Source organism: Bombus huntii, chromosome 6 (genome assembly GCF_024542735.1).
Source record: "Bombus huntii isolate Logan2020A chromosome 6, iyBomHunt1.1, whole genome shotgun sequence".
Classification (NCBI taxonomy): Eukaryota; Metazoa; Arthropoda; class Insecta; order Hymenoptera; family Apidae; genus Bombus; species Bombus huntii.
The window spans coordinates 17,591,166-17,598,662 of NC_066243.1; the positions used below are offsets into that span (position 1 = coordinate 17,591,166).

General features: G+C 44.8%; 1 long non-coding RNA gene across 1 annotated transcript; it reads left to right on the top strand.

Annotated features, from left to right (window-relative positions):
• Positions 1–216: 216 nt before the first annotated feature.
• On the top strand, positions 217–6,351 carry LOC126866803 (uncharacterized). The gene is made up of 2 exons (XR_007690042.1): positions 217–314; positions 5,556–6,351. It is a non-coding gene; the product is annotated as an uncharacterized LOC126866803 (long non-coding RNA).
• Positions 6,352–7,497: the final 1,146 nt, after the last annotated feature.

Sequence of the window (7,497 nt, forward strand, 5' to 3'; positions counted from 1 at the left end):
GGACCGCTACTAGTTTTTCTCGACGGCGGTCTCGATCTGACGCGATCTTGCACCGACACTGGCTTCGCCGGCCGATCTCGCGCCAAACGCGACTGCCGCGGCCGCCAACCATGCTAAGCCTCGTACATACCTATACAACCTGACCACGAGTTTGTTTATCGCGTAATAAATTGCGCGAGCGCACGTGCGCGCCATCCTTCTGCCGCGCCGTGGCAACGTGTCGCCCGCCGAGTGATCAATCGCTGAGAGAACATCGTTGGCACAGGTTTTATTGAGTGTGGATCAGCGAGGCAATTTTTCGGGGATGAGATTTGGTAAGACGGAGATCAGCGAGAATTGCAAGCTTCGATAAGAGTGTTCATTTGTGGCTGTTGGTGGATGTGTGAGATACGGATCGGCGAGGTTTGGTGGGATTGAGTTTAGTTTGACTGTATTCTTTCGGCTAAAACGGGAGGAATAAATTTTTATCGCTGACGTTGCACGATTGCTCGATTCGATTCCATGTTAAACGTAAAAATCGTGCGATTCTTTTCCCTAAAATGGGAGGAAGAAAAGTTGAGAATCGCAGGGTTAAACGTGACCTAACCGATTCATAGACATTTTAACTACCAGACAATTATCTGCAATTTAACCTGTACTTACTCTTTGTTTCACGATTTGATATCGTAGGACAAGAGGTTAAGATTCGAGTATCTTTATAATTTTCAAGATTTTGTAAGGAATTAATTTACTTGGATTCCTGAGCAATTAAAAAGAAAGTCAAAACACCAAAGGCGTAAATTTTCCAAAAGCGTAAGAGATAATTTAATTATCAAACGTAACAGTGGAAGGTTCGCTAATCGAATTCGAGGCCATAAATAACAATTCGCCGAAGTCTACCGCATAAAGATATTTCAACGATCGTCTGACGTTTATCTCTCTCTCTCTCCCTCTCTTTCTCTCTCAATTCGCGCACTATCAATCTTCCGCGTCCCTTTTGAAGCGTGGCATCGGTGCTAAATTTACGATTAGCCGAATAGCTGATTTCCTGGCCATTATTCCGTGATACATTTCACCGGCTCCGTCCCAGCGGCATATGGGGAGCGGCGATCGGCTAAATATTACATCGAGCCAGATTCGTATCGTTTGGCCGTGAGCCACGACTTACGAGTTCTTCTTTCGGCCGACGATCCGAATCGATTCATATAAAGCAGCCCGTAAGCCGTACGTATATGCAAGTGTGAGTACGTACGCCCTCACCGACGCGAGCATTTGCCAGCACTCTCGTTGATTTATCGATCTCGCTGCTTGCCTCCCTCCTTTCGACGGGCTGAGATGTGGACGATCGATACGCGTTTCGCGAGCTCGTATCGATTTTTCGAAACGCGATACAGCTACGGTTTAACGTACACTGGCTCACGAAAGTATTTGACCATTGGTGATTTCTGTACTGTAGTTTTTCTACGTTGGTTCTTTACCAGTTACTATGTCACTGTTTGACGTTTGATATTATTCCAATTAATTGTTCGAATCAAAATTGTTCTCTTTATATGGCCATAAATGCATTAAGAAAAACGAAAGTATTTAAACATTTAGCATAGAAGAACTCTGTGTCCGTACGCCAGTGTCGTATAAAACATTTTGAAATTTCACCAACACCGTTAAGGGGATACGATTGTCGCGATTATATCGATCAAAGAACAATCCGTATAGAAATTACGAGATATTTATCGTAGATCAGAGGATCAAGAAATAACCTTACATATTTTAGTGGAAATAAATGCGGGTGAAAAAATGACACGGTTTATATAATAAAGCGTGAAGGTTTCAGTGTTAAACGTAGTATATATTATTTTCGGCTATTAATTAAGCCTTCCAGAAAATCGCTGAAATGTAAGAGCATCGTGCGCATTTGGGTTACAGTTACGGTTAACTCGAATAAGACAGGAGATTTCACGAAACAATGATAGCTGCGGCCACGGATGAAATTAGAGAACGGATTAAGTGAACAGCATGACGAATCTCATTCAAGAGGGTAAATTACAGTGATCATGCGAGCAAGAGTGATATGTTTCGAGAAACAACGTTCTCAGCCTGCTGATTTATACGTAGATTAAGAGAGCTCTTATTTAGAAGATCAAAGTAAGGGAAAGGAACATAATTTACTACCCCATAAATAAACTACCTCTCCAAAACTATTACATATGTGTACCTCGTCGAGCTATCTTCATACTCGCGATGGAAGTTGCCATTAGAAACGATCTAACAGAAACATCATCTATTCGAAGAAACTCCATTTCGCTTAGCACGCTCCAATTTATCCGATCTTCTCCAACGTTTCCACATCTCTAATCCAACCCTTCCTAACCACCAAACAGAAATTGTGGTGAAACATCTTGAAACAGTAGCTATATACTCGTAGTTTCGTAAATCGCAACTATTTTCTACTATATAGTAGAATTGCACACTTAACGATTAAATTCGTACCATCGTTTAATTTATGTCGTTTTCCCTTATCAGTTTCACGAAATTCTCTTTCCCTTTGACTACAGTCTGATATTTAAATGTACATAGTGTTAGAGAGTATATGAAATCTGTCACTATTCACGTTCGCATTATTTTTCTCAGAAAAATAAAAAATAGCTATCTCTCCCCGAAGGACTTAATGTACTTGTACGAACGAAGAGCAAAAGCATACGTATTTCAAGCAAAGTACACGGACACTTTGCGCATAATATTAATTTTCCACTTTATATACATTTCACAACGATCGACCGATCGAACGAAACATCAGCCGATCGAAGCAAGCCGTCTTCGTTTATCGAACCTCTTGCAGAATATCGCCGTTCCCAAAACTCGTTCTACCTCACGTGCAGAAATCGCGGCCAAACGACTGGAAACGGTAGCCAGTTTCATAAATCGGTCCACATCCGGCATCTCGCGTGCACCTCGCCGCGATCACCCGGGTGAAATATTAGTCGCGCGACCGGCTCGTTGTCCGAGTTCGCCTCCGAAGCGCACTCGTAAATTTCACATAATTAATTGCGCGAACGTATTAACGTGGCCGGCACGGCGTTCCGCGTTCTGGGAGAGTCGGTGATTAAGCTCGAAGAGACACCGGATCTAGTTGAGGATGATTCTCCTGTTTCGTAGGCGCAGCCATCGCCGGTTTTCATCCACGGTGCACGCTGTGGATAGAGCGTGTCTTGCGCGAGTCGCGCAACGTTATCTACGCGCGTTCAGATTTGCATCTGCCGGCTTGTTAGTGGAGCTTGGTCGAGCGATTTTCTCGGTGAACCGTGAAAAATCGATCTAATCTCCGTTGGGTGCCTTCCTCGCGAGGATCGCCATCTGCCACGTAAGTTACGACACGTTGCTCGCCCGGGACGTGGTGCATGCATGAGGGACGTAGAAAGGACGACCACCGCTCTTGCCACTCGTGTGTTCCTTGCCATGAGCCAGACCACGGTGCTACGGTGCATCGTAATGCATTGTGTTTACCCGACTCTCGTGCACAACCGACTACGTTCCATCTTTTTCTTTCGTTCGGACGATGGCGAGCTGCTCGGATCGCCGACTGCGCAATTACGTTTGCGGCAATGTACGATACTGTTAAAGGGGTTTCTTTTCGTACGATGGCCTGGGTTTTGATGACGTTTCTTGGAGACAGCGTGGCTGCTTAGGACTCACGAATATATTGCGATACTTACCATAGAAAACTTTTGCCTATGCACACGTCGTTGTTATATAATACGTTTGAAATTTCATAGACATCGTAATGAGACACGGCTATCGCGATTATATCGATATTTGAAATCGATTTGAAAATATATATAGAAGCGTAGAAAACGCTTGTGTCAAATATACTCGTGGTTCATAGAGATCACTAACTATACTCGTACGTTTAAGACTATCGAACATTTACCACGTTCTTATCAATATATCACGTGTATTACAGAAAACACTTTGAAATTTCATTACTACGATCTACGTCTATAAATTCGATGAATTCTTCATTCGCTACACGATTTCTCTAGAAATTTCCCTATCGTTAAACCGATATAAGCCCGCAAGTACGGTACGATCTCACGTTTATCGTTTCGATGTGATTCCGAACGTGACGAGAGGAGGCGCCGATCTCGGCCAATAGCGGAGCCAGCCGCAATTAATTTGAGGCAATTTTATGCCATAGGATAGGCGTGCAGTTTATTATGAATTTTAAGCAGAAGCACCGGTCGCTCGCGCGCCGCGCCAGCCAGCATTACGATTGCAGCCGCGGAGATGAATCGTGTTCCCACAAGACACGTAGAGGGATTATATAACCTTTGATCTTCCTTACAACGGTTCATCCATTGTACAGGTTCTTTCTTCGAACCAGCGTCGCGGATCTAAATTATTGCCTAGAACTTACTTAAAGAGCGTAGATTATTATTTATCATCGTGATTTACGCAAATGACCGAACATTTCGAGCCACCAGATGTTTACGTTTAATAGTCGTCCTGTCCTGGTACGCGATCGCGTCGCTTGTCCACGCTCGTTGTTCGCGACGACGCGACGAGAGCGTTACGAACGACTCGTTATACGCGCGAAAGATCGATATCGGATCGCACGCCTACACCGTCCGATCGGCAACTTGTATTTTAATTCACTCGTCGCCAGTGTAAATCAGGCATTTTTCGAAATCGTCGCTCGTAAAGCATACGCCAAGAAAACGGTATACACTTTAGCGTTAAGACGAGCTCGAGCGATGCATCATCGAGCTCGATAGGCTCTCGAGAGAGAGGGCCTCTTCGTACCGTAATTTCCACCTGCGATATCTCGTTGATACCGTATCAGAACGTCTTGTTACCGGTCGCGAAATATTATGGTATCGAACAGATGAGGGACGAAATTATATCTGTTCACGCTGCTTGTTAACGTGTCTATGATCGTTAGCCGGGAGCAACGAGAACTGTTACTACTGGAAACCGAGAAAACAGGTTTGATTAAAATTGCAGAAACGTTGTCAACGATGGATGAACCGAAGTCTAGTTTAGAAGCGAGCTAGTAGCAGTTTATGCTTCTTTTAAATTGTTCGATGATTATTATTTGACGAGGTTTGACGAGTGTGGAATGCATTTGAAATCTCCGAAGACGTTACCGAGGTGCATCGTGACCTTCTTCCTATGATTCACTCCGAAAGTACAAACATAAAGTGCGCGATGATTTATTTGCATGCTTTTTATACATTTGCGTCGCCGTTTCTTGCGATCTGTTTGAAACACGAAGGCTTAGCAACTCGCGCATTCTTGTCTTGATCACGTTGTCTACGTTTCTCTGGCGTATCGTAACGTTTGAAAATGTTAATCCTCGTTGCAAACTTCTATGTCGTATCATATTTATTCAAAATCCCAAAATTCGGTACTTCCAGTGTTTTAGCGCAATCTCGATATTTTCTCTTTCTTTTTTCTTTACAAAGAATTTATGCCTGCAATTTTTTTTCCAACATTCTGTATGTATCACGAAAAATCAGGATTAGTTGTATTATAACTAAAATTTCGACCCGATAAATGCAACGAGTTCTACCGTGTTGCAGAAAATCGAGACAAACATCCCGAAAAAGAGAAAGGAAGAATTTCGTATGTCTGACGAACAACACCTAGATCTAAGCTTTCGAAGGAGAACACGATCGTCTCGTGATCGGTGACGCCGTTGTCGTCTACCTGCCGCGGCGAGCAACGAGAGAACAACGTGCGAACAGGTCGCGCCGGCGTCTCGAAGATTACAAATGTGGCGTTGACCCTGGTCGTTTCAGGGTCACGTGAGCGCTCCAAATTATATGGAGCGAGTCGACGGATGGCCAGAGCACGCCGTGGACGTGATGGCCCGATCGTGGCTAGGTCATCAGCCGCTTACCGATATCGGTGTGCGCACACGAGCGGATCGAGCGTCGTCGCCTCGACTTTAAACCGCAATCTACACCAACACATAGCGGATATCGATGGTTGGTCGACGATAACCGCGCAAGATACGTTCGCCGATGATGACGATGATGAAAGGTGTCCACGACGCGTGCTTTCCACATCTAGATCACGGAACCTTTGCCCTCGATTAACCCGTACGTGGTCTTTCGAACACTCGCGAACGTTCCTCTGATTTATTCCAACTGCTGTCTTCCTGACATTTTCGTGCTCCGTACTGGTGATTCATCGTGCAATTTTATTGGATAATCGAAACCAAACCGATCAACTTCGCTTTTTGTGAGCGAGATTTTCATTTATAAAAATATACAGGAATTGTCTGTATATCCTTACAACGAATATATACAGTCCGAATACACCTACATGTTCGATATTTCAAGAAAATTGAAGAATTTACAAGCGCATCTTCGACTCCACGGTTTAATTATTAATTTCCTGACTTCATCGTATTCCACGCAATGTCCACGCTCTCTCACACAATATTCACACAATATTCACACACTATCCCACTGTAATTCCACGTTCACATCTACCGAGGATTCTTTCAGCTTACAAAACCATACATACGTACACTCGGTTACTTCTTGGACGGCTCGTAGCCGTGAAGTATCTCGCTAGCGAGGAATTCTCGATCTCCCGAAGAAATACATACGCTGCACTCTCGAGGAAAGAGAGAGACTTGTTGCCGAGTAACAAAAGCGCGGCCCGAGAATTCCAAGCTGGATGGTAGTCCGCTCTATATATATATCAGCCGGACGGGGGACATATTTCGAACGGCGTCCTATTTATTTATTTTATTCGGGGGCGAAAGGGGGTTGGAGGTCGCGCGGGCCACGACACGACGCTTTCAGAGATTAAATTCTCGCTACGCGGCGCGAGCTCGGGGTTAAGTTATGCATTTCGCTCGGTTCTCTCCTCTCTCTTCTCTCTTCTTCTTCTCTTCTCGGTCGCCGCGCGCCTTATCTGCGGGGCATCTTCCCTTTTATGCGCTTAGATGGCCGACACGGGATGCCATGCCGAGGAGGCCGCCTCGTTCGCATCCGTAAATCACGGATTAAATAAAATAGCCTGCTCGCCGGAGTCAAATGAGATGTCAGCGCCGGGCCCACCGCCCTCGCCGGCTTCTCCACCAAATTGCTCTCGCTTTCAGCCCCTTCCACGGGCCTTGGTCAGTCGTGTATCTTTCCTCGTTTCGTTTCGTGGCTGCCTTAACCAAGCCGCGCGACGACAGATGCGGCCGCAGAGAACCTTTGCTGAGAAACCGGCGAGCTGACTTAACGAGATGAGCTAACGTATGACGGGCGTGTGCATATTGGATGCTCGAGTTGTTGATCGCAGAGAGATATTGATTATAAATGGGAGGCTTTGCCGAGGAGCGAGGCTGCAGGTTGAGTTTCGTTTGCTTTCTGGAATTTCGACATTTGAAATTTGTATTGCTCGTGTGACGTTTTCAAATTATTTTGCGTTTGATATCAAGCACCGATGTGGTCGATAAAAGGAAGGAAACCAATTCTAGATAGTTATAATCGTTTACAGTAATAATGTATTTTTGTGAAA